The sequence below is a fragment of the Chiloscyllium plagiosum genome, unplaced genomic scaffold, assembly GCF_037043375.1.
Source record: "Chiloscyllium plagiosum isolate Xiang-an unplaced genomic scaffold, Cpla_swu_hap1 HiC_scaffold_48, whole genome shotgun sequence".
Taxonomy (NCBI): domain Eukaryota; kingdom Metazoa; phylum Chordata; class Chondrichthyes; order Orectolobiformes; family Hemiscylliidae; genus Chiloscyllium; species Chiloscyllium plagiosum.
The window spans coordinates 53,367,284-53,380,183 of NW_028270186.1; the positions used below are offsets into that span (position 1 = coordinate 53,367,284).

The 12,900-nt window shown below is 62.8% G+C and overlaps 1 long non-coding RNA gene across 1 annotated transcript in view; it reads right to left on the reverse strand.

Moving 5' to 3' along the window:
- The window catches only part of LOC148135969 (uncharacterized), an 82,046-nt gene extending 79,531 nt beyond the window's left edge, over positions 1 to 2,515 (reverse strand). The window contains exon 1 of the long non-coding RNA XR_015754836.1: positions 2,182 to 2,515. This is a non-coding gene — a long non-coding RNA (uncharacterized LOC148135969). The remainder of the gene's footprint in view (positions 1 to 2,181) is intronic.
- Positions 2,516 to 12,900: the final 10,385 nt, after the last annotated feature.

Consider the following 12,900-nt stretch of genomic DNA (forward strand, 5'->3'; position numbering starts at 1 on the left):
GAATATTCAACTGAACAGAACCATGGTTAATGGGACAGCGACTGAGAGGGAATATTAAACTGTACAGAACAGTGGGGAATGGGACAGGGACTGAGAGGGAATATTAAACTGTACAGAACAGTGGGGAATGTGACAGGGATTGAGAGGGAATATTAAACTTCCAGAACAGTGGGGAATGGGACAGGGACTGAGGGGGAATATTAAACTGTACAGAACAGTGAGGAATGGGACAGGGACTGAGAGGGAATATTATACTGTGCAGAACAGTGGGGAATGGGACAGGGACTGAGAGGGAATATTAAACTGTACAGAACAGTGGGGAATTGGACAGGGACTGAGAGGGAATATTCAACTGAACAGAACCGTGGGGAATGGGACAGGGACTGAGAGGGAATATTAAACTGTACAGAACAGTGGGGAATGGGACAGGGACTGAGTGGGAATATTAAACTGTACAGAACAGTGGGGAATTGGACAGGGACTGAGAGGGAATATTGAACTGAACAGAACCGTGGGGAATGGGACAGGGACTGAGAGGGAATATTCAACTGAACAGAACCATGGTTAATGGGACAGCGACTGAGAGGGAATATTAAACTGTACAGAACAGTGGGGAATGGGACAGGGACTGAGAGGGAATATTAAACTGTACAGAACCGTGGGGAATGGGACAGGGACTGAGAGGGAATATTAAACTGTACAGAACAGTGGGGAATGGGACAGGGACTGAGTGGGAATATTAAACTGTACAGGACAGCGGGGAATGGGACAGGGACTGAGGGGGAATATTATACTGTGCAGAACAGTGGGGAATGGGACAGGGACTGAGAGGGAATATTAAACTGTACAGAACAGCGGGTAATGGGACAGGGACTGAGAGGGAATATTCAACTGAACAGAACCCTGGGGAATGGGACAGTGACTGATAGGGAATATTAAACTGTACAGAACACTGGGGAATGGGAGAGCGACTGAGTGGGAATATTAAACTGTACAGGGACTGGGAGGGAATATTAAACTGTACAGAACAGTGGGGAATGGGACTAGGACTGAGAGGGAATATTAAACTGTACAGAAGTGGGGAATGGGACAGTGACTGAGAGGGAATATTAATTTGTACAGAACAGCGGGGAATGGGACAGAGACTGAGAGGGAATATTAAACTGTACAGAACAGCGGGGAATGGGACCGGGACTGAGAGGGAATTTTAAACTGAACAGAACAGCGGGGAATGGGACAGGGTCTGATAGGGATATTAAACTGTGCAGAACAGCAGGGAATGGGACAGGGACGGAGAGGGAATATTAAACTGTGCAGAACAGCAGGGAATCGGACATTGACTGAGAGGGAATATTGAACTGTACAGAACAGTGGGGAATGGGACAGGGACTCAGAGGGAATATTAAACTGTACAGAACAGTGGGGAATGGGACAGGGACTGAGAGGGAATATTAAACTGAACAGAACCATAGGGAGTGGGACAGGGACTGAGAGGGAATATTGAACTGTACAGAACAGTGGGGAATGGAACAGGGACTGAGAGGGAATATTAAACTGTACAGAACAGTGGGGAATGGGACAGGGACTGAGAGGGAATATTAAACTGGACAGAATAGCGGGGAATGGGACAGGGACTGAGAGGGAATATCATACTGTGCAGAACAGTGGGGAATGGGACAGGGACTGAGAGGGAATATTAAACTCTGCTGAACCGTGGGGAATGGGACAGGGACTGAGAGGGAATATTATACTGTGCAGAACCGTGGGGAATGGGACAGAGACTGAGAGGGAATATTATACTGTGGAGAACAGTGGGAAATGGGACAGGGACTGAGAGGGAATATTAAACTGTACAGAACAGTGGGAATGGGACAGGGACTGAGAGGGAATGGGACTGGGACTGAGAGGGAATATTAAACTGAACAGAACCGTGGGGAATGGGACAGGGACTGAGAGGGAATGGGACAGGGACTGCGAGGGAATGGGACAGGGACTGAGAGGGAATATTAACATGGATGTGTTCAGGTGTGGGCTCGTGTCTGAGTGAATGAAGCAGAATGATTGGTGTGGAGCACGTTTTATTGAAAAGGCGAGAACTGGGTTCATTCCAGTTGGTCACTGGATGCACAATTACAGCAATGAGCTGAGAAGCACAGATCTCCCCTCACCAAGCCAACTCACCGAGAAACATCCATTTCTAATCATTAAATATTCGGAAATTGTGACATTTCATTTTCCTTGTTGTGTTGTAAGGTGTAAGGTGCTGAGAGCTTTTTGGATTCCAAATTCTGTGTTCTGTCCAAGTGAAGTTTTGAGCATGTGCAAACGGCCCAGAGATTCCGTCCCCTTGGCAACATGACTGCTTGGGTCAGCCATCTTCCTGTCACTATGTTGGTGCCTTTAAGATATTGTAGAAGAAGGAGCCCTGTTTCTGAGACAGAACGGCTGGGGAGTCAAACTCCTTCACTTTGCCAGCATCCAACACCAGTACACGGTGTGAATCCATTATTGTGTTTAACCTTGGACAAACAGATGGAAAGGCAGCTTTAACACAGGGCCCCAAGCGAAGGGAAGCCTCCTACCATCAGGAGTAATACAGCCGTCTGTGCCATGGCGACACAGTCTGAGGGAACAGGCCGGAGGCTGGGAGAACACAGCAAGCCAGGTAGCAACAAGAGGGAGAGGGAGAGGCCGTCACCGGGTAGGGGGGGTGGGGGGAGAGGGAGAGGGTGTCACCGGGTGGGGGGGGGAGAGGGAGAGGGTGTCACGGGCGGGGGTGGGGAAGAGGGAGAGGGTGTCACCGGGTGGGGGGGGAAGAGGGAGAGGGTGTCACGTGGGACGAGAGGGAGAGGGTGTCACGGGGGACAAGAGGGAGAGGGTGTCACAGGGAGAGAGAGGGAGAGGGTGTCACAGGAGGACGAGAGGGAGAGGGTGTCACGGAGAGGGAGAGGGTGTCACAGGGAGAGAGAGGGAGAGGGTGTCACAGGGGGACGAGAGGGAGAGGGTGTCACGGGGGGAGAGAGGGACAGGGTGTCACAGAGAGAGAGAGGGCGGCACACGGGGAGATGAAGAGCATGTCACGGGGAGAGGGAGAGGGTGTCACGGGGGGGAGGAGAGGGAGAGGGTGTCACGGGGGAGAGGGTATCACAGGGGAGAGGGTGTCACGGGGGGACAAGAGGGAGAGGGTGTCACAGGGAGGGAGAGGGAGAGGGTGTCACGAGGGGGGGGAGAGGGAGAGGGTGTCACAGGGGGGAGAGGGAGAGGGTGTCACAGGGGGGAGAGGGAGAGGGAGTCACGGGGCAGGGAGAGGAAGAGGGTGTCACAGGGGGGGAAGAGGGAGAGGGTGTCACGGGGGGGAGAGGGAGAGGGTGTCACAGGGGGAGAGAGAGAGAGGGTGTCACGGGGGGGAGAGAGAGAGGGTGTCGGGGGGGAGAGGGAGAGGGTGTCAGGGGGGGAAGAGGGAGAGGGTAAAAAGGGGGGGAGGAAGAGGCAGAGGTGTCACGGGGGGGAGAGGGAGAGGGTGTCACAGGGGGAGAGAGAGAGAGGGTGTCACGGGGGGGAGAGAGAGAGGGTGTCACGGGGGGAGAGGAAGAGCATGTCACAGGGGGAGAGAGAGAGAGGGTGTCACAGGGGGAGAGAGAGAGAGGGTGTCACGGGGGGCAGAGAGGGAGGGTGTCACGGGGGGAGAGGGAGAGGGTGTCACGGGGGGGAGAGAGAGAGAGGGTGTCACGGGGAGGAGAGGGAGAGGGTGTCACGGGGGGAGAGGAAGAGAGAGGGTGTCACGGGGGGAGAGGGAGAAGGTGTCACGGGGGGAGAGGGAGAGGAAGAGGGTGTCACGGGGGGGAGAGAGAGGGTGTCACGGGGGGGAGAGAGAGAGGGTGTCACGGGGGGAGAGGAAGAGCATGTCACAGGGGGAGAGAGAGAGAGGGTGTCACAGGGGGAGAGAGAGAGAGGGTGTCACGGGGGGCAGAGAGGGAGGGTGTCACGGGGGGAGAGGGAGAGGGTGTCACGGGGGGGAGAGAGAGAGAGGGTGTCACGGGGAGGAGAGGGAGAGGGTGTCACGGGGGGAGAGGAAGAGAGAGGGTGTCACGGGGGGAGAGGGAGAAGGTGTCACGGGGGGAGAGGGAGAGTGTGTTACAGGGGGGAGAGGGAGAGGGTGTCACGGGGGGGAGAGGGAGAGGGCGTCACGGGGGGGAGAGGGAGAGGAAGAAGGTGTCACGGGGGGAGAGGGAGAGGGAGAGGTTGTCACGGGGGGGAGAGAGCGAGAGGAAGAGGGTGTCACGGGGGGAGAGGGAGAGGAAGAGGGTGTCACGGGGGGAGAGGGTGTCACAGGGGGACGAGAGGGAGAGGGTGTCACGGGGGGAGAGAGGGACAGGGTGTCCCAGGGAGAGAGAGGGCGGCACACGGGGAGATGAAGAGCATGTCACGGGGAGAGGGAGAGGGTGTCACGGGGGGAGAGGGAGAGGGAGAGGGTGTCACAGAGGGGAGAGGGAGAGGGAGAGGGTGTCACGGGGCAGGGAGAGGGAGAGGGTGTCATGGGGGGGAGAGGGAGAGGGTGTCACGGGGGGGAGAGGAAGAGGGTGTCACAGGGGGCACGGGGAGGGAAAGGGAGGGCGTCACCAGGAGGGGGTGATGGAGAGGGTGTCACGGGGGGGGGGGGGGGGGGGGGTGGAGAGGGAGAGGGTGTCAAGGGGAGAGAGGAAGAGGGTGTCACGGGGGGGGAATTGGGAGAGGGTGTCTGGGGGGAGAGGTAGAGGGTGTCGGGGGGGAGAGGGAAAGGGGGTTACGGGGGGGAGAGGGAGAGGGTGTCACGGGGGGAGAGAGGGAGAGGGTGTCACGGGGGGAGAGAGGGACAGGGTGTCCCAGGGAGAGAGAGGGTGGCACACGGGGAGATGAAGAGCATGTCACGGGGAGAGGGAGAGGTTGTCACGGGGGGCAGGAGAGGGAGAAGGTGTCACGGGGGGAGAGGGTGTCACGGGGGGGAGAGAGAGAGGGTGTCACGGGGGGGGAGAGGGAGAGGGGGTCACGGGGGGGAGAGGGAGAGGGTGTCGGGGGGGGGGAGAGGGAGAGGGTGTCGGGGGGGAAGAGGGAGAGGGTGTTACGGGGGGAGAAGGAGAGGATGTCACGGGGGGAGAGGGAGAGGGTGTCGGGGGGGAGAGGGAGAGGGTGTCAGGGGGGGAAGAGGGAGAGGGTAAAAAGGGGGGGAGGGAGAGGCAGAGGGTCTCACGGGGGGAGAGGGAGAGGGTGTCACGGGGGAGAGAGAGAGAGGGAGTCACGGGGTGGAGAGAGAGAGGGTGTCACGGGGGGGAGAGGGAGAGGGTGTCACAGGAGGAGAGAGAGAGAGGGTGTCACGGGGGGGAGAGAGAGAGGGTGTCACGGGGGGAGAGAGAGAGGGTGTCGGGGGGAGAGATAGAGGGTGTCAGGGGGGGAAGAGGGAGAGGGTAAAAGGGGGGGAGGGAGAGAGGGTGTCACGGGGGGGAGAGGAAGAAAGAGAGGGTGTCACGGGGGGGAGAGAGAGAGAGGGTGTCACGGGGAGGAGAGGGAGAGGGTGTCACGGGGGGAGAGGTAGAGGAAGAGGGTGTCACGGGGGGAGAGGGAGAGGAAGAGGGTGTCACGGGGGGAGAGGGAGAGGAAGAGGGTGTCACGGGGGAGAGAGAGAGGGTGTCACGGGGGGGAGAGGGAGAGGAAGAGGGTGTCACGGGGGAGAGAGAGAGGGTGTCACGGGGGAGAGGGAGAGGGTGTCACGGGGGAGAGAGAGAGAGGAAGAGGGTGTCACAGGGGGAGAGGGAGAGGGTGTCACGGGGGAGAGGGAGAGGGTTTCGTGGGTGGGAGAGGAAGAGGGTGTCACAGGGGGGCGAGCGAGAGGGTGTCACGGGGGAGGAAGGGAGAGGATGTCACATGGAGGAGAGGTAGAGGGAGAGGGTGTCACGGGGGAGAGGGAGAGGGTGTCACGGGGGAGAGAGAGAGAGGGAGAGGGTGTCACGGGGGGAGAGGGAGAGGGTTTCGTGGGTGGGAGAGGAAGAGGGTGTCACGGGGGGGCGAGCGAGAGGGTGTCACGGGGGAGGAAGAGAGAGGGTGTCACGGGGGGAGAGGGAGAGGGTGTCACGGGGGGAGAGGGAGAGAGTGTCACGGGGGGAGAGGGAGAGGATGTCACGGGAGGAGAGGGAGAGGGAGAGGGTGTCACGGGGGGAGAGGGAGAGGGTGTCACGGGGGGAGAGGGAGAGGGTGTCACGGGGGGAGAGGGAGAGGATGTCACGGGAGGAGAGGGAGAGGGAGAGGGTGTCACGGGCGGGAGAGAGAGAGGGTGTCACGGGGGGAGAGAGGGAAAGGGTGTCACGGGGGGAGAGAGGGACAGGGTGTCCCAGGGAGAGAGAGGGTGGCACACGGGGAGATGAAGAGCATGTCACGGGGAGAGGGAGAGGTTGTCACGGGGGGCAGGAGAGGGAGAAGGTGTCACGGGGGGAGAGGGTGTCACGGGGGGGAGAGAGAGAGGGGGTCACGGGGGGGAGAGGGAGAGGGAGAGGGTGTCGGGGGGGGGGGGAGAGGGAGAGGGTGTCGGGGGGGAGAGGGAGAGGGTGTCAGGGGGGGAAGAGGGAGAGGGAGAGGGTGTCGGGGGGGGAGAGGGAGAGGGTGTCGGGGGGGAGAGGGAGAGGGTGTCAGGGGGGGAAGAGGGAGAGGGTAAAAAGGGGGGGAGGGAGAGGCAGAGGGTCTCACAGGGGGGAGAGGGAGAGGGTGTCACAGGGGGAGAGAGAGAGAGGGAGTCACGGGGGGGAGAGAGAGAGGGTGTCACGGGGGGGAGAGAGAGAGAGGGTGTCACGGGGGGGAGAGAGAGAGGGTGTCACGGGGGGGAGAGAGAGAGGGTGTCGGGGGGAGAGGGAGAGGGTGTCAGGGGGGGAAGAGGGAGAGGGTAAAAAGGGGGGGAGGGAGAGGCAGAGGGTGTCACGGGGGGGAGAGGGAGAGGGTGTCACAGGGGGAGAGAGAGAGAGGGTGTCACGGGGGGGGAGAGAGAGAGGGTGTTACGGGGGAGAGAGGAAGAGCGTGTCACAGGGGGCAGAGAGGGAGGGTGTCACGGGGGGAGAGCGAGAGGGTGTCACGGGGGAGAGGAAGAGAGAGAGGGTGTCACGGGGGGGAGAGAGAGAGAGGGTGTCACGGGGAGGAGAGGGAGAGGGTGTCACGGGGGGAGAGGTAGAGGAAGAGGGTGTCACGGGGGGAGAGGGAGAGGAAGAGGGTGTCACGGGGGGAGAGGGAGAGGAAGAGGGTGTCACGGGGGAGAGAGAGAGGGTGTCACGGGGGGGAGAGGGAGAGGAAGAGGGTGTCACGGGGGAGAGAGAGAGGGTGTCACGGGGGAGAGGGAGAGGGTGTCACGGAGGAGAGAGAGAGAGGGAGAGGGTGTCACAGGGGGAGAGGGAGAGGGTGTCACGGGGGAGAGGGAGAGGGTTTCGTGGGTGGGAGAGGAAGAGGGTGTCACGGGGGGGGCGAGCGAGAGGGTGTCACGGGGGAGGAAGGGAGAGGATGTCACATGGAGGAGAGGTAGAGGGAGAGGGTGTCACGGGGGGAGAGGGAGAGGGTGTCACGGGGGAGAGAGAGAGAGGGAGAGGGTGTCACGGGGGGAGAGGGAGAGGGTTTCGTGGGTGGGAGAGGAAGAGGGTGTCACGGGGGGGCGAGCGAGAGGGTGTCACGGGGGAGGAAGAGAGAGGGTGTCACGGGGGGAGAGGGAGAGGGTGTCACGGGGGGAGAGGGAGAGGGTGTCACGGGGGGAGAGGGAGAGGATGTCATGGGAGGAGAGGGAGAGGGTGAGGGTGTCACGGGCGGGAGAGAGAGAGGGTGTCACGACGAAGAGAGGGAGAGGGAGAGGGTGTCACGGGGGGAGAGGGAGAGGGTGTCACAGGCGGGAGAAGGAGAGGAAGAGCGTGTCACGGGGGAGAGAGGGAAAGGAAGAGGGTGTCACGGGGAGAGGGAGAGGGTGTAACGGGGGGGCGAGGTAGAGGGTGTCACGGGGGAGAGGGAGAGGGAGAGTGTGTAACGGGAGGGAGAGGTAGAGGAAGAGGGTGTCACGGGGGGGCAGAGGGAGAGGGTGTCACGAGGGGGAGAGGGAGAGGAAGAGGGTGTCACGGGGGGAGAGGGAGAGGGTGTCACGGGGGGAGAGGGAGTGGGTGTGAAGTGGGGGAGAGGGCGAGGGTGTCACGGGGAGGGAGGGAGAGGGTGTCAAGGGGGGGAGAGGAAGAAGGTGTCATGGGGGGGGGGGGGAGAGGGAGAGGGAGAGTGTGTTACAGGGGGGAAAAGAAGTCAAGGGGGGGAGAGGGAGAGGGTGTCAAGGGGGGGAGAGGGAGTGGATGTCAAGGGGGGGAGAGGGCGAGGGTGTCACAGGAGGAGAGAGAGAGAGGGTGTCACGGGGGGGAGAGAGAGAGGGTGTCACGGGGGGAGAGAGAGAGGGTGTCGGGGGGAGAGGGAGAGGGTGTCAGGGGGGGAAGAGGGAGAGGGTAAAAAGGGGGGGAGGGAGAGAGGGTGTCACGGGGGGGAGAGGAAGAGAGAGAGGGTGTCACGGGGGGGAGAGAGAGAGAGGGTGTCACGGGGAGGAGAGGGAGAGGGTGTCACGGGGGGAGAGGTAGAGGAAGAGGGTGTCACGGGGGGAGAGGGAGAGGAAGAGGGTGTCACGGGGGGAGAGGGAGAGGAAGAGGGTGTCACGGGGGAGAGAGAGAGGGTGTCACGGGGGGGAGAGGGAGAGGAAGAGGGTGTCATGGGGGAGAGAGAGAGGGTGTCACGGGGGAGAGGGAGAGGGTGTCACGGGGGAGAGAGAGAGAGGGAGAGGGTGTCACAGGGGGAGAGGGAGAGGGTGTCACGGGGGAGAGGGAGAGGGTTTCGTGGGTGGGAGAGGAAGAGGGTGTCACAGGGGGGCGAGCGAGAGGGTGTCACGGGGGAGGAAGGGAGAGGATGTCACATGGAGGAGAGGTAGAGGGAGAGGGTGTCACGGGGGAGAGGGAGAGGGTGTCACGGGGGAGAGAGAGAGAGGGAGAGGGTGTCACGGGGGGAGAGGGAGAGGGTTTCGTGGGTGGGAGAGGAAGAGGGTGTCACGGGGGGGCGAGCGAGAGGGTGTCACGGGGGAGGAAGAGAGAGGGTGTCACGGGGGGAGAGGGAGAGGGTGTCACGGGGGGAGAGGGAGAGGGTGTCACGGGGGGAGAGGGAGAGGATGTCACGGGAGGAGAGGGAGAGGGAGAGGGTGTCACGGGCGGGAGAGAGAGAGGGTGTCACGGGGGGAGAGAGGGAGAGGGTGTCACGGGGGGAGAGAGGGACAGGGTGTCCCAGGGAGAGAGAGGGTGGCACACGGGGAGATGAAGAGCATGTCACGGGGAGAGGGAGAGGTTGTCACGGGGGGCAGGAGAGGGAGAAGGTGTCACGGGGGGAGAGAGTGTCACGGGGGGGAGAGAGAGAGGGTGTCACGGGGGGGAGAGGGAGAGGGGGTCACGGGGGGGAGAGGGAGAGGGAGAGGGTGTCGGGGCGGGGGAGAGGGAGAGGGTGTCGGGGGGGAAGAGGGAGAGGGTGTTACGGGGGGAGAAGGAGAGGATGTCACGGGGGGAGAGGGAGAGGGTGTCGGGGGGGAGAGGGAGAGGGTGTCAGGGGGGGAAGAGGGAGAGGGTAAAAAGGGGGGGAGGGAGAGGCAGAGGGTCTCACAGGGGAAGAGGGAGAGGGTGTCACAGGGGGAGAGAGAGAGAGGGAGTCACGGGGGGGAGAGAGAGAGGGTGTCACAGGGGGGAGAGGGAGAGGGTGTCACAGGAGGAGAGAGAGAGAGGGTGTCACGGGGGGAGAGAGAGAGGGTGTCACGGGGGGGAGAGAGAGAGGGTGTCGGGGGGAGAGGGAGAGGGTGTCAGGGGGGGAAGAGGGAGAGGGTAAAAGGGGGGGGAGGGAGAGGCAGAGGGTGTCACGGGGGGAGAGGGAGAGGAAGAGGGTGTCACGGGGGGAGAGGGAGAGGAAGAGGGTGTCACGGGGGAGAGAGAGAGGGTGTCACGGGGGGGAGAGGGAGAGGAAGAGGGTGTCATGGGGGAGAGAGAGAGGGTGTCACGGGGGAGAGGGAGAGGGTGTCACGGGGGAGAGAGAGAGAGGGAGAGGGTGTCACAGGGGGAGAGGGAGAGGGTGTCACGGGGGAGAGGGAGAGGGTTTCGTGGGTGGGAGAGGAAGAGGGTGTCACAGGGGGGCGAGCGAGAGGGTGTCACGGGGGAGGAAGGGAGAGGATGTCACATGGAGGAGAGGTAGAGGGAGAGGGTGTCACGGGGGAGAGGGAGAGGGTGTCACGGGGGAGAGAGAGAGAGGGAGAGGGTGTCACGGGGGGAGAGGGAGAGGGTTTCGTGGGTGGGAGAGGAAGAGGGTGTCACGGGGGGGCGAGCGAGAGGGTGTCACGGGGGAGGAAGAGAGAGGGTGTCACGGGGGGAGAGGGAGAGGGTGTCACGGGGGGAGAGGGAGAGGGTGTCACGGGGGGAGAGGGAGAGGATGTCACGGGAGGAGAGGGAGAGGGAGAGGGTGTCACGGGCGGGAGAGAGAGAGGGTGTCACGGGGGGAGAGAGGGAGAGGGTGTCACGGGGGGAGAGAGGGACAGGGTGTCCCAGGGAGAGAGAGGGTGGCACACGGGGAGATGAAGAGCATGTCACGGGGAGAGGGAGAGGTTGTCACGGGGGGCAGGAGAGGGAGAAGGTGTCACGGGGGGAGAGAGTGTCACGGGGGGGAGAGAGAGAGGGTGTCACGGGGGGGAGAGGGAGAGGGGGTCACGGGGGGGAGAGGGAGAGGGAGAGGGTGTCGGGGCGGGGGAGAGGGAGAGGGTGTCGGGGGGGAAGAGGGAGAGGGTGTTACGGGGGGAGAAGGAGAGGATGTCACGGGGGGAGAGGGAGAGGGTGTCGGGGGGGAGAGGGAGAGGGTGTCAGGGGGGGAAGAGGGAGAGGGTAAAAAGGGGGGGAGGGAGAGGCAGAGAGTCTCACAGGGGAAGAGGGAGAGGGTGTCACAGGGGGAGAGAGAGAGAGGGAGTCACGGGGGGGAGAGAGAGAGGGTGTCACAGGGGGGAGAGGGAGAGGGTGTCACAGGAGGAGAGAGAGAGAGGGTGTCACGGGGGGAGAGAGAGAGGGTGTCACGGGGGGGAGAGAGAGAGGGTGTCGGGGGGAGAGGGAGAGGGTGTCAGGGGGGGAAGAGGGAGAGGGTAAAAAGGGGGGGAGGGAGAGGCAGAGGGTGTCACGGGGGGAGAGGGAGAGGATGTCACAGGGGGAGAGGGAGAGGGTGTCACGGGGGGGAGAGAGAGAGGGTGTTACGGGGGAGAGAGGAAGAGCGTGTCACAGGGGGCAGAGAGGGAGGGTGTCACGGGGGGAGAGCGAGAGGGTGTCACGGGGGAGAGGAAGAGAGAGAGGGTGTCACGGGGGGGAGAGAGAGAGAGGGTGTCACGGGAAGGAGAGGGAGAGGGTGTCACGGGGGGAGAGGTAGAGGAAGAGGGTGTCACGGGGGGAGAGGGAGAGGAAGAGGGTGTCACGGGGGGAGAGGGAGAGGAAGAGGGTGTCACGGGGGAGAGAGAGAGGGTGTCACGGGGGGGAGAGGGAGAGGAAGAGGGTGTCACGGGGGAGAGAGAGAGGGTGTCACGGGGGAGAGGGAGAGGGTGTCACGGGGGAGAGAGAGAGAGGGAGAGGGTGTCACAGGGGGAGAGGGAGAGGGTGTCACGGGGGAGAGGGAGAGGGTTTCGTGGGTGGGAGAGGAAGAGGGTGTCACGGGGTGGCGAGCGAGAGGGTGTCACGGGGGAGGAAGGGAGAGGATGTCACATGGAGGAGAGGTAGAGGGAGAGGGTGTCACGGGGGGAGAGGGAGAGGGTGTCACGGGGGAGAGAGAGAGAGGGAGAGGGTGTCACGGGGGGAGAGGGAGAGGGTTTCGTGGGTGGGAGAGGAAGAGGGTGTCACGGGGGGGCGAGCGAGAGGGTGTCACGGGGGAGGAAGAGAGAGGGTGTCACGGGGGGAGAGGGAGAGGGTGTCACGGGGGGAGAGGGAGAGGGAGTCACGGGGGGAGAGGGAGAGGATGTCATGGGAGGAGAGGGAGAGGGTGAGGGTGTCACGGGCGGGAGAGAGAGAGGGTGTCACGACGAAGAGAGGGAGAGGGAGAGGGTGTCACGGGGGGAGAGGGAGAGGGTGTCACAGGCGGGAGAAGGAGAGGAAGAGCGTGTCACGGGGGAGAGAGGGACAGGAAGAGGGTGTCACGGGGAGAGGGAGAGGGTGTCACAGGGGGCAGAGGGAGAGGGAGAGGGTGTAACGGGGGGCGAGGTAGAGGGTGTCACGAGGGAGAGGGAGAGGGAGAGTGTGTAACGGGGGGAAGAGGTAGAGGAAGAGGGTGTCACGGGGGGGAAGAGGGAGAGGGTGTCACGAGGGGGAGACGGAGAGGAAGAGGGTGTCACGGGGGGAGAGGGAGAGGGTGTCACGGGGGGAGAGGGAGTGGGTGTGAAGTGGGGGAGAGGACGAGGGTGTCACGGGGAGGGAGGGAGAGGGTGTCAAGGGGGGGAGAGGAAGAAGGTGTCATGGGGGGGGGGGGAGAGGGAGAGGGAGAGTGTGTTACAGGGGGGAAAAGAAGTCAAGGGGGGGAGAGGGAGAGGGTGTCAAGGGGGGGAGAGGGAGTGGATGTCAAGGGGGGGAGAGGGCGAGGGTGTCACAGGGGGAGGGGGAGAGGGAGAGGGAGAGGGTGTCACGGGGGGAGAGGGAGAGGGTGTCACGGGGGAGAGAGAGAGAGGGAGAGGGTGTCACAGGGGGAGAGGGAGAGGGTGTCACGGGGGGGAGAGGGAGAGGGTGTCACGGGGGAGAGGGAGAGGGTTTCGTGGGTGGGAAAGGAAGAGGGTGTCACGGGGGCGCGAGCGAGAGGGTGTCACGGGGGAGGAAGGGAGAGGGTGTCACG